Here is a 16,390-nt window from a genome sequence, read left to right on the forward strand (position 1 = left end):
GTAAGCAATGTCATCTGACTACTGACATCTGTGTTCAAGGGGAAGTGGAAGGTAATGCAGACAAGAGTTTACTTTACAAAAAAGCATGAAATGGGAAATATTCATTGTCAAACCTGAAGGTAAGAGAGGTGGAAGCAAGTTTAGAATGAGGACATAAAGCAAAGTCTATGTTCAATTGATTGTGTTGTAGATCAGTTGGAAAAAATTTGATGAGTAGAGAAAAAGTACTACAGCTGATTACAAGACATATTTTGTTAGAAGCAAGGAACCTCTCAACTGTGCCGAAACCCAGGATTGAACCAGGGACCTTTAGATCTTCAGTCTAACGCTCTCCGAACTGAGCTATTTCGGCCTTCTGATAAATGGGCTCTTCATACTTTAATTTGAACCATTTAACAAAATAGATGCAGGAACTGGATTTTTAAACTCATATGGTAGAGATATGTTTTAAGGAGTCCTGTATCATTCCCCAGTTAACTGGTGCAATGGGTAAATCGCATTTTTGGGATCCAGGTTAGGTAGTTGTTTTTTTAACTCTGAATGGACTAGCACTATATTACCCAGATATATTTGGCATGAGTAGGTAAGCAATGTCATCTGACTACTGACATCTGTGTTCAAGGGGAAGTGGAATGTGATGCAGACAAGAGTTTACTTTACAAAAAAGGACGAAATGGGAAACATTCATAGTCAAACCTGAAGGCAAGATAGGTGGAAGAAAGTTTAAAAGGAGGACAGAAAGCAACGTCTATGTTGAATTGATCATTTTGTAGATCAGTTGATAAAAATGTTGATAGAGAAAAAAGTACTACAGCTGATTCCAAGACCTATTTTGTTAGAAGCAAGGAACCTCTCAACTGTGCCGAAACCCAGGATTGAACAAGGGACCTTTAGATCTTCTGTCTAACGCTCTCCCAACTGAGCTATTTCGGCCTGCTTATAGCTATGGTCTTCATACTTTAATTTAAACCATTTAACGAAATAGATGCAGGACCTGGATTTTTAAACTCATATGGTAGAGATATGTTTTAAGGAGTCCTGTATCATTCCGCAATTAACTGGTGCAATGGGTAAATAATATTTTTAGGATCCAGGTTAGGTCATTTTTTTTTAAAACTCCAAATGGACTAGCACTATATTACCCAGACGTATTTGGCATGAGTAGGTAAGCAATGTCATCTGACTACTGACATCTGTGTTCAAGCGGAAGTGGAAGGTAATGCAGACAAGAGTTTACTTTACAAAAAAGCATGAAATGGGAAATATTCATTGTCAAACCTGAAGGTAAGAGATGTGGAAGCAAGTTTAGAAGGAGGACATAAAGCAAAGTCTATGTTAAATTGATTGTGTTGTAGATCAGTTGGAAAACTTTGATGAATAGAGAAAAAGTACTACAGCTGATTCCAAGACCTATTTTGTTAGAAGCAAGGAACCTCTCAACTGTGCCGAAACCCAGGATTGAACCAGGCACCTTCAGATCTTCAGTCTAATGCTCTCCCAACTGAGCTAATTCGAACTGCTTATAGCTGTGGTCTTCATACTTTAATTTAAACCATTTAACAAAATAGATGCAGGACCTGGATTTTTAACCTCATATGGTAAAGATATGTTTTAAGGAGTCCTGTATCAGTCCGCAATTAACTGGTGCAATGGGTAAATAGCATTTTTGGGATCCAGGTTAGGTAGTTGTTTTTTTAACTCTGAATGGACTAGCAATATATTACCCAGATATATTTGGCATGAGTAGGTAAGCAATGTCATCTGGAAAGGGGCGACCACTCGGTCCCCCCGAACGTATGGCGGAGTGCCTCGATCCCCCCGGGAAGCCATTTTTGGGCGGGAGGCGCGTCTCGGCTGGTATGCCCGAAGCGGCGTAGCCGGGGCGCGCTTTTTCCCGCCCTAGAGTGGGCTGGCCTAGACACTGACGCAGCCAGCCACGCCCTCAGGGCAGGCAGGGGCGGGTTTTCGCCCGCCCTGAAGACGGATAAAAAGGGACGCAAGACTGGAAGACGTCCTCTTGTTCTTGTGCTCTGAAGCTGCACCTCCTCGCTACACGTGAGCTCGGGACAGAACGAAGAGCCAATTTTGAGCGTTTTGATCCTTTCTTTTGTCTTCCAGATACTTTGTCGGAGAGATGCCCAAGAAAGGCGCGAAGAGAATGACGACTGATCAGATGGTTCGGGTCCTCGTCAAGGAGATGTCCGAGATAAAGAAGCGACTGGCGGAGCGAGACGGGGAGGAGGGATCGGGGCGTCCACCGGCTGGAGGGAAACCCAAGAGGCCAAGAAGGGGTCCGGCCGGGGGAGACGTTCCGGTTCCCTCTGCCCCGCTCGAGGCGCCGACCCCGGTACCGATGGAGGGGAATCCGATCCCCGTCGTCGTCACCCCGACATCTAACGAGGATATGCCCCCCGAGCTGGCGACACAGCTAGCAGCGTGGTTGGGCGATAGTAGTGAGGGCGCCACGGCTGCCGAGGCACAGGCGCTGATGAAACAGTTGCGTGAAAAAAGAGACGCAGCCAAGGTGCCCGCACCGGCGGCAGTGATAGACAAGCCACAAGTGACGGAAGCAGCGTCCGGTGCAGGTAAGCGGCCATTGCCGATCGCAAGGGATGAATCAGCACCCTCTCGTAGAGAGAAATTGGGTCAACATGTTCCTTTGGCAATAAAGGAAAAGATTTGGGCGGGGGAATACGTGAACATTTTCTCCTTGCTTGTCGATCATTATGAAGTGGAGCATGTTAAGAGTCAGAAGGACCTAATGCATCCGAGTGTTTGGCGCGCAAAAATGGCCGCCTTTAAGGTAAATGAGAATATTGGCAACTGGGGCAATGCCTGGGGTATTTTTACATCGATTTTGGGGGAACGTAGGCCTGAGTTGCTACCTGAGTTTCCAATTTATCAGTCACGAATTATGGTTTACTCGACATCGTATCAAGGTAACCATTGGTTCTGTTATGACAACCTTTTCAGGAAAGAGAAGGAGCATAACAAAAGTTTAACTTGGGACTGTTATGATTCTTTGACATGGGATAAAATGAAAGAGTCAGGGATGTTGAAAATGCCATTGGTGGGGAGCAATGTTGGTGAATACTCCCGCCAAAATGCAGGGACGCCCTTTCGGTCAGGTACGAGTACCGACGATTACTCGAGACCTGCCGGCAATACAGGGAAAAGGGGTTTCTGCTTCAATTTCAACAAAGGTAAATGTACTAGGCCTCCGGGATCCTGTAAGTTCAAACACGAATGTAGTAATTGTGGGTCGTCCCATCCTGAGTCCTCGTGCAGAGCCAGAACGGGTGAGAATGGGGGTAGAGGAGGCGCCAAACAGGTCTAATATAGTCCGAGGGGCGCCTTTACCAACCCCGATTGATACCTTGGCGATGATTCCCTGGCTCAGTGAATACCCAGATCGTACTTCTGCTGGGGTGCTGCGGAACGGTTTTTCATATGGTTTCCGCATCCCGGTAGGGGACTTTCAGGGCGTCGGGACGTGCAGAAATCAACTTTCCGTCTTGCAGCATACAACTGTAGTGCAAGATAAGATTCGGAAAGAGGTTAACCGGGGTCGGGTCGCCGGCCCGTTTAGTGTACCCCCGGTACCGTATTTTGTCTGTTCTCCGTTAGGGGTGGTCCCGAAGAAGGACCCAGGTGAGTTTCGATTAATTCATAATCTGTCAGCTCCACATGGTCTTTCGGTGAACGATGCAATTGATCCAGAGGTATGTTCGGTGCGGTACGCATCATTTGATGAAGCAGTGGCCATTTTGAATCGCCTGGGGCCCGGGACGTTGATGGCGAAATCAGATATCGAGTCAGCGTTCCGGTTGCTCCCGGTACACCCGGACGACCAGCGTCTTCTGGGATTCATGTTTCAGGGATCATATTATTTGGATAGGTGTATGCCGATGGGATGCTCTATATCCTGTGCATATTTCGAGAAATTCAGTACTTTTCTGCAATGGGTATTCACAAAGAAGACGGGTTTCCGAAATGTAATGCATTACCTTGATGACTTTCTGTTCCTTGGGCCCGCCGGAAATCACGAATGCGCCCAGGCCTTGGCTGACTTTTGTGTGTTAATGGGTCAATTTGGCGTGCCATTGGCACCGGGTAAAACTGTGGGTCCCACGACTTGCCTCGAGTTTTTGGGGATCGAGTTGGACTCTAGTGAGGGTTGTTTTCGTTTACCAGCTACCAAAGTGTCGAAATTCAGGGCAGCCCTGCAAGTATGTTTAAATGCATCTAAGGTTACGCTGAATCAGTTGCAACAATTGGTGGGGAAGTTGAATTTTGCCCTAAGGGTGATCCCAATGGCTCGCCCCTTTTCCCGTTCAATTGCCCAAGCGATGGTTGGCCTAAAGGAGGGTCATCATCGCACGAGACTGTCGGCTGAGGTCCGCCAGGACATGCGTATTTGGTTAGCATTTTTGGCGGACTTCAATGGTCGAGTCGTCTGGAACAAGCCAGCCGTGTCCTCTGAAGAGCTTGGTCTATGGACAGATTCAGCGGGGAGCATGGGCTTTGGCGCCATCTTCGGCACGAAATGGTCGGCACAAAGGTGGCCCCCATGGTGGCATGAAGAGGGGCTGACGAGTAATATTGCTTTCCTTGAACTGTTTCCCATTCTGGTTGCCCTCAGAACCTGGCCCGAAGGGTTCAAAGATCATTCTGTCGTGTTTTGGTCTGACAATATGACCGTTGTAGAATGCATCAATAGTCAGGCAGCCCGTTGTAAACTGATTTTAAGGCTGCTCAAAGAAATTGTCTTACTGTGTATGCAACTGAACGTGATATTCAGAGCAAAACATGTCCCAGGGGTGATGAATCAGGCGGCTGATGCACTGTCTCGTTTTCAAATGCAGGCTTTCTCGGGTTTCCTTCCCTCAGCGGACCCAGAGCCGGCACCCTTCCCCGAAGCTCTATGGTCTCTCGGTGCCCCGAACTTCGTCACCTCGTGGGAGAGAGTCTAGCGCCAAGGACGAGGAAGGCATATGAAGGGGCGTTTCGGGCCTATTTAGCCTTTTTTGGGGACTGAGAGAGATGGGCTTTGGAGTCAGGAGGAATGGGTGGTACATTTTCTGATGTCTTTGCGTAGGGCTGGGAAATCGGTGGCTACGGCCCAAAGGCATCGTGCTGCCATTTCCTTTGTTGCCAGGGCCCATAATATCCAGGACCCGACGGCGTCTTTTGTGGTACAGAAGGCGCTGCGTGGGTGGCAACGCCTGGAGGGTCGCAGAGTAGATGAGAGGCGACCGATAGGTCTGGATAGGTTGTCCCAGTTGCTGGCCACACTCCCCACCACATGCTCGTCTCAGTTCGAGGCATGTTTGTTCCGAGCTGCATTTACGCTGGCATTTCACGGGGCGATGAGGATAAGTGAGCTGGTTGCAAGGAACAAACAGGATGTGGTGGGGGGTTTGTGCCGGGAACACGTTCAGATCAGGGGTGAAGCGATGATTGTCTCCTTTGTCAGGTCCAAGACCGATCAAGATGGGATGGGGGACTGCACGATCATTCGCAGGATCCCCGGGTCCTCCATGTGTCCGGTACAGTGTTTAGAAGATTACCTAGCACGAAGGGTGGCATCATGGGGGGGGACATTGTTGAGACACGCGGACGCCACCCCACTGACGAAGTTTCAGTTTCAGCGGGTGCTTGCGATGTCTATTACCGCAGCGGGCTTAGACCCGGGCGAATTCGGGACCCATTCCTTTCGAATAGGGGCTGCCACTGAAGCTACAGCCAGGGGTCTTAATGTTGAACAAGTAAAACGAGTGGGGCGTTGGTCCTCCAATTGTTATAAGAGATATGTGCGGTTGCACATGTTGTGAAGCTGTAATAATGCACTCACGCTTCTTGTCTTTTGTTTGGTTTTCAGTTGCGCAAGCCTACGAGGCAGGGCGGACTATGCAGTCGACCCAACACCAGGCCAGCGGTCAGACATCACCGGCTGTGAGAAAGGAGGTGTGGGTCGTGGGCCACTCATACGTGAGGCGTGCCGCAGACGTATTCGAAGCAGGTGACATGATTCACGTACCTGGGGAATACGGGTACAGAGTGTCCTTCTACGGAAGAGGCGGTCTCTGTATTGACCAGTTTCAAGCATTCTTTGAGGGTTTGTTAGGGCGGACGAGGTCACCGCCGTCTATAGTCATAGTACATTTAGGGGGCAATGATTTGGTCACCACCGGTAGACGACTTCTCCTAGAGGCAATGCTTTCCACTGTAAGTTGGTTGGCGAGGAAAGTTCCGGGGTGCATAATTGCGTGGTCTCATATGATCCCACGAAAAGTGTGGCGGGGGGCTATCTCGATTCCTGCTTTGAACCATTCTGTTAGAAAACTTAATAACAAAGTGAGTAGGTTGTTCCGTTCCGAGACATTGCATTCTATCTCGCATAGTTGTATTAATGATGACAGTATGTATTTGGGGGATGGTGTGCATTTGTCGCGGGTGGGGAATGAGTTACTCATAGGAGACTTCTTAGCTTGGTTGAAGACGTTAAAACATGACCTTTAGGTAGGAGTTTTGTGGGGGGTCCGGATAGCCGGTCAACTATCCGGACCTGTGGCGGTAAGGTCATGATCGGTGAGCACTAATTAGAAGATCCCTATGAGTGGGCGTCACCCAACACGGATGGGAGCGCTCGGGTGAGGTGGCCATTGGCCCCTCAATGGGGAGGCGGTCCCTTCTAAGGATGGGTCGCCGGAAGTAAAGGAAAGGCGGTCAAGGCCCCTTCCTGTGTAGGAGGGGTTACAGCCCCCTCCTGGGGGAATTTCCCGGGGCCAGTGACATCTGCGACGGCAGATGCGGTAAGTTGTGTGGGGTTGGGGGGAGGTCTACGATACCTTCTAGATACCTCACACGAGTATTCGAACGACCTTTAACTGGCGTCGAGTTCTTAAGTGCCCCCGTCAAGTCAAGGGAAATTGGTAGTAGTTGCACTTGAGGTAAGCCTCCGTGCTGTCGCCCCTCCCAAGTGGGAGGGGTAAGTCTGGTTAGGGATCTTGACACCGGTTATGACCTTGCCGTTGGCCCTTAAACGTTAGGATGTACAATTTCAATATTTCTAGAGAATGTTTTGTAGGATGCTAGTTCGGCTAGGAGAACCTCTGTATTAGAGAATATGTTAAAGTTAGCCAAACAGCGCAATGTGGTAATGAAATTGTACATAACATGAAACGTTTAATGTTTTAATTTTGTTTTAATAAATACGGCCGGGAGGGTCACTCCCTCCCACTTCCAAAAACTTCAAGAACTGTTTCCGGTTTCCCTCCTTTTGGGGATTGTGTTGAGAGGGGGTGGCGGGTATCTCAGCCATATGGAAAGGGGCGACCACTCGGTCCCCCCGAACGTATGGCGGAGTGCCTCGATCCCCCCGGGAAGCCATTTTTGGGCGGGAGGCGCGTCTCGGCTGGTATGCCCGAAGCGGCGTAGCCGGGGCGCGCTTTTTCCCGCCCTAGAGTGGGCTGGCCTAGACACTGACGCAGCCAGCCACGCCCTCAGGGCAGGCAGGGGCGGGTTTTCGCCCGCCCTGAAGACGGATAAAAAGGGACGCAAGACTGGAAGACGTCCTCTTGTTCTTGTGCTCTGAAGCTGCACCTCCTCGCTACACGTGAGCTCGGGACAGAACGAAGAGCCAATTTTGACCCACCCACCAGCCCCTGAGGACAGCCAGTTGTTTATAATAAAGTTGATCGATAATTATGTTTCTGTTTCGTTTACAGGTTGTGATAGGATCATGTTGATGTTGATTATAATAAAGACTGGTGTATGTTGTGTAGGTTTTGCGATTAAAATGATTCGATATAGTGTTGAATTTTAAGCATGCTCTTTCGGTCGTAGTGACCAATGTTTTCGTAGGTTTTATTGGCATTGTCGTATTTATTTTTGGTAGGCGGTAAGGTCATGATCGGTGAGCACTAATTAGAAGATCCCTATGAGTGGGCGTCACCCAACACGGATGGGAGCGCTCGGGTGAGGTGGCCATTGGCCCCTCAATGGGGAGGCGGTCCCTTCTAAGGATGGGTCGCCGGAAGTAAAGGAAAGGCGGTCAAGCCGGAAGTAAAGGAAAGGCGGTCAAGGCCCCTTCCTGTGTAGGAGGGGTTACAGCCCCCTCCTAGGGGAATTTCCCGGGGCCAGTGACATCTGCGACGGCAGATGCGGTAAGTTGTGTGGGGTTGGGGGGAGGTCTACGATACCTTCTAGATACCTCACACGAGTATTCGAACGACCTTTAACTGGCGTCGAGTTCTTAAGTGCCCCCGTCAAGTCAAGGGAAATTGGTAGTAGTTGCACTTGAGGTAAGCCTCCGTGCTGTCGCCCCTCCCAAGTGGGAGGGGTAAGTCTGGTTAGGGATCTTGACACCGGTTATGACCTTGCCGTTGGCCCTTAAACGTTAGGATGTACAATTTCAATATTTCTAGAGAATGTTTTGTAGGATGCTAGTTCGGCTAGGAGAACCTCTGTATTAGAGAATATGTTAAAGTTAGCCAAACAGCGCAATGTGGTAATGAAATTGTACATAACATGAAACGTTTAATGTTTTAATTTTGTTTTAATAAATACGGCCGGGAGGGTCACTCCCTCCCACTTCCAAAAACTTCAAGAACTGTTTCCGGTTTCCCTCCTTTTGGGGATTGTGTTGAGAGGGGGTGGCGGGTATCTCAGCCATATGACTACTGACATCTGTGTTCAAGGGGAAGTGGAAGGTAATGCAGACAAGAGATTACTTTACAAAAAAGCATGAAATGGGAAATATTCATTGTCAAACCTGAAGGTAAGAGAGGTGGAAGCAAGTTTAGAAGGAGTACATAAAGCAAAGTCTATGTTAAATTGATTGTGTTGTAGATCAGTTGCAAAAAATTTGATGAATAGAGAAAAAGTACTACAGCTGATTCCAAGACCTATTTTATTAGAAGCAAGGAACCTCTCAACTGTGCCTAAATCCGGGATTGAACAAGGGACCTTTAGATCGTCAGATTAACGCTCTCCCAACTGAGCTATTTCGGCCTTCTGATAACTGGGGTCTTCATACTTTAATTTGAACCATTTAACAAAATAGATGCAGGACCTGGATTTTTAAACTCATATGGTAGAGATATGTTTTAAGGAGTCCTGTATCATTCCCCAGTTAACTGGTGCAATGGGTAAATAGCATTTTTGGGATCCAGGTTAGGCAGTTGTTTTTTTAACTCTGAATGGACTAGCACTATATTACCTAGATATATTTGGCATGAGTAGGTAAGCAATGTCATCTGACTACTGACATCTGTGTTCAAGGGGAAGTGGAAGGTAATGCAGACAAGGGTTTACTTTACAAAAAAGAATGAAATGGGAAATATTCATTGTCAAACCTGAAGGTAAGAGAGGTGGAAGCAAGTTTAGAAGGAGGACATAAAGCAAAGTCTATGTTAAATTGATTGTGTTGTAGATCAGTTGGAAAAAATTTGATGAATAGAGAAAAAGTACTACAGCAGATTCCAAGACCTATTTCGTTAGAAGCAAGGAACCTCTCAACTGTGCCGAAACCCGGGATTGAACCAGGAACCTTTACATCTTCAGTCTAACGTTCGCCCAACTGAGCTATTTCGGCCTGCTTAGAGCTGTGGTCTTCATACTTTAATTTAAACCATTTAACGAAATAGATGCAGGACCTGGATTTTTAACCTCATATGGTAGAGATATGTTTTAAGGAGTCCTGTATCATTCCGCAATTAACTGGTGCAATGGGTAAATAATATTTTTGGGATCCAGGTTAGGTCATTTTTTTTTTTTAACTCCGAATGGACTAGCACTATATTACCCAGACGTATTTGGCATGAGTAGGTAAGCAATGTCATCTGACTACTGACGTCTGTGTTCAAGGGGAAGTGGAAGGTAATGCAGACAAGAGTTTACTTTACAAAAAAGCTTGAAATGGGAAATATTCATTGTCAAACCTGAAGGTAAGAGAGGTGGAAGCAAGTTTAGAAGGAGGACATAAAGCAAAGTCTATGTTAAATTGATTGTGTTGTAGATCAGTTGGAAAAAATTTGATGAATAGAGGAAAAGTACTACAGCTGATTCCAAGACCTATTCTGTTAGAAGCAAGGAACCTCTCAACTGTGCCGAAACCCGGGATTGAACCACGGACCTTTAGATCTTCAGTCTAACGCTCTCCCAACTGAGCTATTTCGGCCTTCTGATAGCTGGGGTCTTCATACTTTAATTTGAACCATTTAACAAAATAGATGCAGGACCTGGATTTTTAAACTCAAATGGTAGAGATATGTTTTAAGGAGTCCTGTATCATTCCCCAGTTAACTGGTGCAATGGGTAAATAGCCTTTTTGGGATCCAGGTTAGGTAGTTGTTTTTTTAACTCTGAATGGACTAGCACTATATTACCCAGATATATTTGGCATGAGTAGGTAAGCAATGTCATCTGACTACTGACATCTGTGTTCAAGGGGAAGTGGAATGTGATGCAGACAAGAGTTTACTTTACAAAAAAGGACGAAATGGGAAACATTCATAGTCAAACCTGAAGGCAAGATAGGTGGAAGAAAGTTTAAAAGGAGGACAGAAAGCAAAGTCTACGTTGAATTGATCATTTTGTAGATCAGTTGATAAAAATGTTGATAGAGAAAAAAGTACTAAAGCTGATTCCAAGACCTATTTTGTTAGAAGCAAGGAACCTCTCAACTGTGCCGAAACCCGGGATTGAACCAGGGACCTCTAGATCTTCAGTCTAACGCTCTCCCAACTGAGCTATTTCAGCCTGCTTATAGGTGTGGTCTTCATACTTTAATTTAAACCATTTAACAAAATAGATGCAGGACCTGGATTTTTAACCTCATATGGTAGAGATATGTTTTAAGGAGTCCTGTATCATTCCGCAATTAACTGGTGCAATGGGTAAATAATATTTTTGGGATCCAGGTTAGGTCATTTTGTTTTTTTAACTCCGAATGGACTAGCACTATATTACCCAGACGTATTTGGCATGAGTAGGTAAGCAATGTCATCTGACTACTGACATCTGTGTTCAAGGGGTAGTGGAAGGTAATGCAGACAAGAGTTTACTTTACAAAAAAGCATGAAATGGGAAATATTCATTGTCAAACCTGAAGGTAAGAGAGGTGGAAGCAAGTTTGGAAGGAGTACATAAAGCAAAGTCTATGTTAAATTGATTGTGTTGTAGATCAGTTGGAAAAATTTGATGAATAGAGAAAAAGTACTACAGCTGATTCCAAGACCTATTTTGTTAGAAGCAAGGAACCTCTCAACTGTGCCGAAAACCGGGATTGAACCAGGGACCTTTAGATCTCCAGTCTAACGCTCTCCCAACTGAGCTATTTCGGCCTTCTGATAGCTGGGGTCTTCATACTTTAATTTGAACCATTTAACAAAATAGATGCAGGACCTGGATTTTTAACCTCATATGGTAGAGATATGTTTTAAGGAGTCCTGTATCATTCCGCAGTTAACTGGTGCAATGGGTAAATAGCATTTTTGGGATCCAGGTTAGGTAGTTGTTTTTTTAACTCTGAATGGACTAGCACTATATTACCCAAATATATTTGGCATGAGTAGGTAAGCAATGTCATCTGACTACTGACATCTGTGTTCAAGGGGAAGTGGAATGTGATGCAGACAAGAGTTTACTTTACAAAAAAGGACGAAATGGGAAACATTCATAGTCAAACCTGAAGGCAAGATAGGTGGAAGAAAGTTTAAAAGGAGGACAGAAAGCAATGTCTATGTTGAATTGATCATTTTGTAGATCAGTTGATAAAAATGTCGATAGAGAAAAAGTACTACAGCTGATTCCGAGACCTATTTTGCTAGAAGCAAGGAACCTCTCAACTGTGCCGAAACCCAGGATTGAACCAGGGACCTTTAGATCTTCAGTCTAGCGCTCTCCCAACTGAGCTATTTCGGCCTGCTTATATCTGTGGTCTTCATACTTTAATTTAAACCATTTAACAAAATAGATGGAGGACCTGGATTTTTAACCTCATATGGTAGAGATATGTTTTAAGGAGTCCTGTATCATTCCGCAATTAACAGGTGCAATGGGTAAATAGCATTTTTGGGATCCAGGTTAGGTAGTTGTTTTTTTAACTCTGAATGGACTAGCACTATATTACCCAGAAATATTTGGCATGAGTAGGTAAGCAATGTCATCTGACTACTGACATCTGTGTTCAAGGGGAAGTGGAAGTTAATGCAGACAAGAGTTTACTTTACAAAAAAGCATGAAATGGGAAATATTCATTGTCAAACCTGAAGGTAAGAGAGGTGGAAGCAAGTTTAGAAGGAGGACATAAAGCAAAGTCTATGTTAAATTGATTGTGTTGTAAATCAGTTGGGAAAAATTTGATGAATAGAGAAAAAGTACTACAGCTGATTCCAAGACCTATTTTGTTAGAAGCAAGGAACCTCTCGACTGTGCCGAAACCCAGGATTGAACCAGGGACCTTTAGATCTTCAGTCTAACGCTCTCCCAACTGAGTTATTTCGGCCTTCTGATAACTGTGGTCTTCATACTCTAATTTGAACCATTTAACAAAATAGATGCAGGACCTGGATTTTTAACCTCATATGGTAGAGATATGTTTTAAGGAGTCCTGTATCATTCCGCAGTTAACTGGTGCAATGGGTAAATAGCATTTTTGGGATCCAGGTTAGGTAGTTGTTTTTTTAACTCTGAATGGACTAGCACTATATTACCCAGATATATTTGGCATGAGTAGGTAAGCAATGTCATCTGACTACTGACATCTGTGTTCAAGGGGAAGTGGAATGTGATGCAGACAAGAGTTTACTTTACAAAAAAGGACGAAATGGGAAACATTCATAGTCAAACCTGAAGGCAAGATAGGTGGAAGAAAGTTTAAAAGGAGGACAGAAAGCAAAGTCTACGTTGAATTGATCATTTTGTAGATCAGTTGATAGAAATGTTAATAGAGAAAAAAGTACTACAGCTGATTCCAAGACCTATTTTGTTAGAAGCAAGGAACCTCTCAACTGTGCCGAAACCCGGGATTGAACCAGGGACCTTTAGATCTTCAGTCTAACGCTCTCCCAACTGAGCTATTTCGGCCTGCTTATAGCTGTGGTCTTCATACTTTAATTTAAACCATTTAACAAAATAGATGCAGGACCTGGATTTTTAACCTCATATGGTAGAGATATGTTTTAAGGAGTCCTGTATCATTCCGCAATGGGAAAGGGGCGACCATTCGGTCCCCCCGAACGTATGGCGGGAAGCCATCTTGGGCGGGAGGCGAGTCTCGGCTGGTATGCCCGAAGCGGCGTAGCCGGGGCGCACTTTTTCCCGCCCTGGAGTGGGCTGGCCTAGACACTGACGCGGCCGGCCACGCCCTTCGGGGCAGGCAGGGGCGGGTTTACGCCCACCCTGAAGACGGATAAAAGGAGCAACAAGCCAAGAAAGCATCCTCTTGTTCCTGTGCTCTGAAGCTGCACCTCCTCGCTGCCCTTGAGCTCGAGACGGAACGAAGAGCCAATTTTGAGCGTGGTAATCTTTCTTTTTGTCTTACAGATACTCTGTCGGAGAATGCCTAAGAAAGTCGGAAAACGAATGACTACCGACCAGATGCTGCGTATACTCATGAAAGAAGTGACCGATCTGAAGAAGCGGGTGGCGGATAGAGACGGGGAAGGGGGACCGAAACGTCCTTTGGCGGGAGCAGCTCCGGGAGGAAAAGGCAAGAGGCCCAGAAGGGGAGCAGCTGGGGGGGACATCCCGGTTCCCTGTGCCCCACTCGAAGAGCCAGCTCCGTTGCCGGCAGAGGGGAATCCGATTCCCGTGGTGGTCACCCCCGTGTCCGGGGAGGATATGCCGCCCGAGCTGGCAGCACAATTAGCAGCGTGGTTGGGGAAAGATAGCGAGGGCGCCACGGCTGACGACGCACGGGTGTTGATGAAGCAACTGCGTGAAACGAGGGAGGCGGCGAAGGCATCATCGCCAGTTATCACGCCGGCTGCGGCAGTAGAAAAGCCAACAGGAACAGGTCCAGCCGCAGATACAGCGTCCGGTTCAGGTAAGCGGCCATTGCCGATTGCAAGGGATGAGTCTGCACCTTCACGAAGGGAAAAGTTGGGTCAACATGTCCCTCTGGCTATTAAGGAGAAGATATGGGCAAATGAGTATATAAACATCTTCTCGTTGCTTACTGATCATTATGAGATGGAGCATGTTAAGAGCCAAAAGGAGCTCATGCATCCGAGTGTTTGGCGCGCAAAGATGGCCGCCTTTAAAGTTGATGAAAACATTGGCACTTGGGGGAAGGCGTGGGGAATTTTTACCTCCATCATGGGCGAACGTAGACCCGAATTGCTGTCCGAATTGCCGATCTATCAGACACGGATCATGGAATATTCCGTATCATATGGGGGCAATCAGTGGTTCTGTTACGATAATATTTTTAGAAAAGCAAAGGAGCACGATAAAAACTTAACTTGGGATTGTTACGATTCTGCTTCATGGTCAAAAATGGAGAGTACTGGTATGTTAAAAGTACCATTAGTAGGGAGTAGCGGGGGTGAATCCTCCCGCCAATATGCCGGGACCCCCTTTCGATCAGGTACAGGTAACGAATACAACTCGAGGCTGAACGGCAACACAGGTAAAAGGGGGATTTGTTGGAACTTCAACAGAGGTAAATGTACGAGGCCCCAGGGGTCATGTAAATTTCGTCACGAATGTGGAGGGTGTGGGCAGCCATCCCATCCGGAGTCCATGTGCAGAGCCAAAACGGGTGATACCGGGGGGAGAGGAGGCGCCAAACAGGTCTGAAATAGTCCGAGGGGCGCCTTTACCTACTCCGGTTGACACCATGGCAATGATTCCTTGGCTCAGCGAATACCCGGATCACGCTTCCGCTGGGGTGTTGAGGAACGGGTTTTCATATGGTTTCCGCATCCCAGTGGGGGAGTTTCGGGGTGTAAGAAAATGTAAAAATCAAATATCGGTCTTGCAACATACGACCGTGGTACAAGAAAAGATTGGGAAGGAGGTTACTCGAGGTCGAGTCGCCGGTCCATTTGATGAGCCACCGTGTGCTAACTTTGTTTGTTCTCCTTTGGGGGTGGTCCCTAAGAAGGACCCGGGTGAGTTCCGACTGATACATAATTTATCAGCCCCACGTGGTCTGTCCGTAAATGATGCAATAGACCCGGATGTGTGTTCGGTGCGGTACGCATCTTTCGATGAGGCCGTGGCCATGTTGAATCGCCTAGGGCCCGGGGCGCTGATGGCAAAATCAGATATTGAGTCAGCGTTCCGGTTGCTCCCGGTACATCCAGACGATCAGCGTCTCCTTGGTTTCATGTTTCAGGGTCAGTATTACATGGATAGATGTATGCCAATGGGTTGCTCTATTTCGTGTGCATATTTTGAACAGTTCAGTTGTTTTCTGCAATGGGCCTTCACAAAGAAGACGGGTTTACAGCATGTCATGCATTATCTCGATGATTTTTTGTTTCTGGGGGCGGCCGGGGGTCCGGAATGTGGACAGGCTTTGAATAAATTTTGTACTTTAATGAAGCATTTCGGTGTGCCATTGGCACCAGGTAAGACTGTGGGTCCCTCGACTTGCCTCGAGTTCCTGGGGATCGAACTCGACTCTGTGGAAGGTTGTTTTAGATTACCTAAAGAGAAGGTGATAAGATTCAGGGCTTCCCTGGAAGCTTGTATTAGCGAGTCCAAGGCCAGGCTGCACCAGTTACAACAATTGGTGGGACAGTTGAATTTTGCCCTGAGAGTCATGCCGATGGCCCGCCCCTTTTCCCGCTCGATCGCTCAGGCCATGGTCGGCCTGAAGGAGGGTCATCATCGCACAAGGTTATCGGCAGAGGTTCGTCAGGACATGCGCATTTGGTTGGCATTTCTGGCGGATTTCAATGGTCGAATTGTCTGGAACAAACCGGCGGTGTCCTCCGAGGAGCTGGGGCTGTGGACAGATTCGGCAGGGAGCACTGGTTTTGGTGCCATATTCGGCACACGATGGTCGGCTCAAAAATGGCCGTTATGGTGGCATGAGTGTGGGCTGACAAGTAACATTGCCTTTCTTGAACTTTTTCCCATTCTTGTGGCCCTGAAAACTTGGCCTGAGGGGTTCAGAGATCACTCTGTGGTGTTTTGGTCTGATAACATGACCGTGGTTGAGTGTATCAATAGCCAGGCAGCACGATGCAGATGGATTCTGAGATTGCTCAAAGAAATTGTGTTATTGTGTATGCAATTGAACGTGCTATTTAAGGCAAAACATGTGCCAGGGGTGATGAATAAAGCGGCTGATGCGCTTTCTCGTTTTCGTATGCAGGCCTTCTGGGGTTTTCTGCCCACAGCGGACCCGGTGGCGGCACCCTTTACCGAA

At 46.8% G+C, this 16,390-nt stretch overlaps 2 non-coding genes across 2 annotated transcripts; both read right to left on the reverse strand.

Moving 5' to 3' along the window:
- Positions 1-11,275: 11,275 nt before the first annotated feature.
- Positions 11,276-11,348, reverse strand: TRNAS-GGA (transfer RNA serine (anticodon GGA)). The gene has a single exon. It is a non-coding gene; the product is annotated as a tRNA-Ser (tRNA).
- Positions 11,349-13,019: 1,671 nt separating this feature from the next.
- Positions 13,020-13,092, reverse strand: TRNAF-GAA (transfer RNA phenylalanine (anticodon GAA)). The gene has a single exon. It is a non-coding gene; the product is annotated as a tRNA-Phe (tRNA).
- Positions 13,093-16,390: the final 3,298 nt, after the last annotated feature.

Source organism: Lissotriton vulgaris, chromosome 8, assembly GCF_964263255.1.
Source record: "Lissotriton vulgaris chromosome 8, aLisVul1.2, whole genome shotgun sequence".
Lineage (NCBI taxonomy): Eukaryota > Metazoa > Chordata > Amphibia > Caudata > Salamandridae > Lissotriton > Lissotriton vulgaris.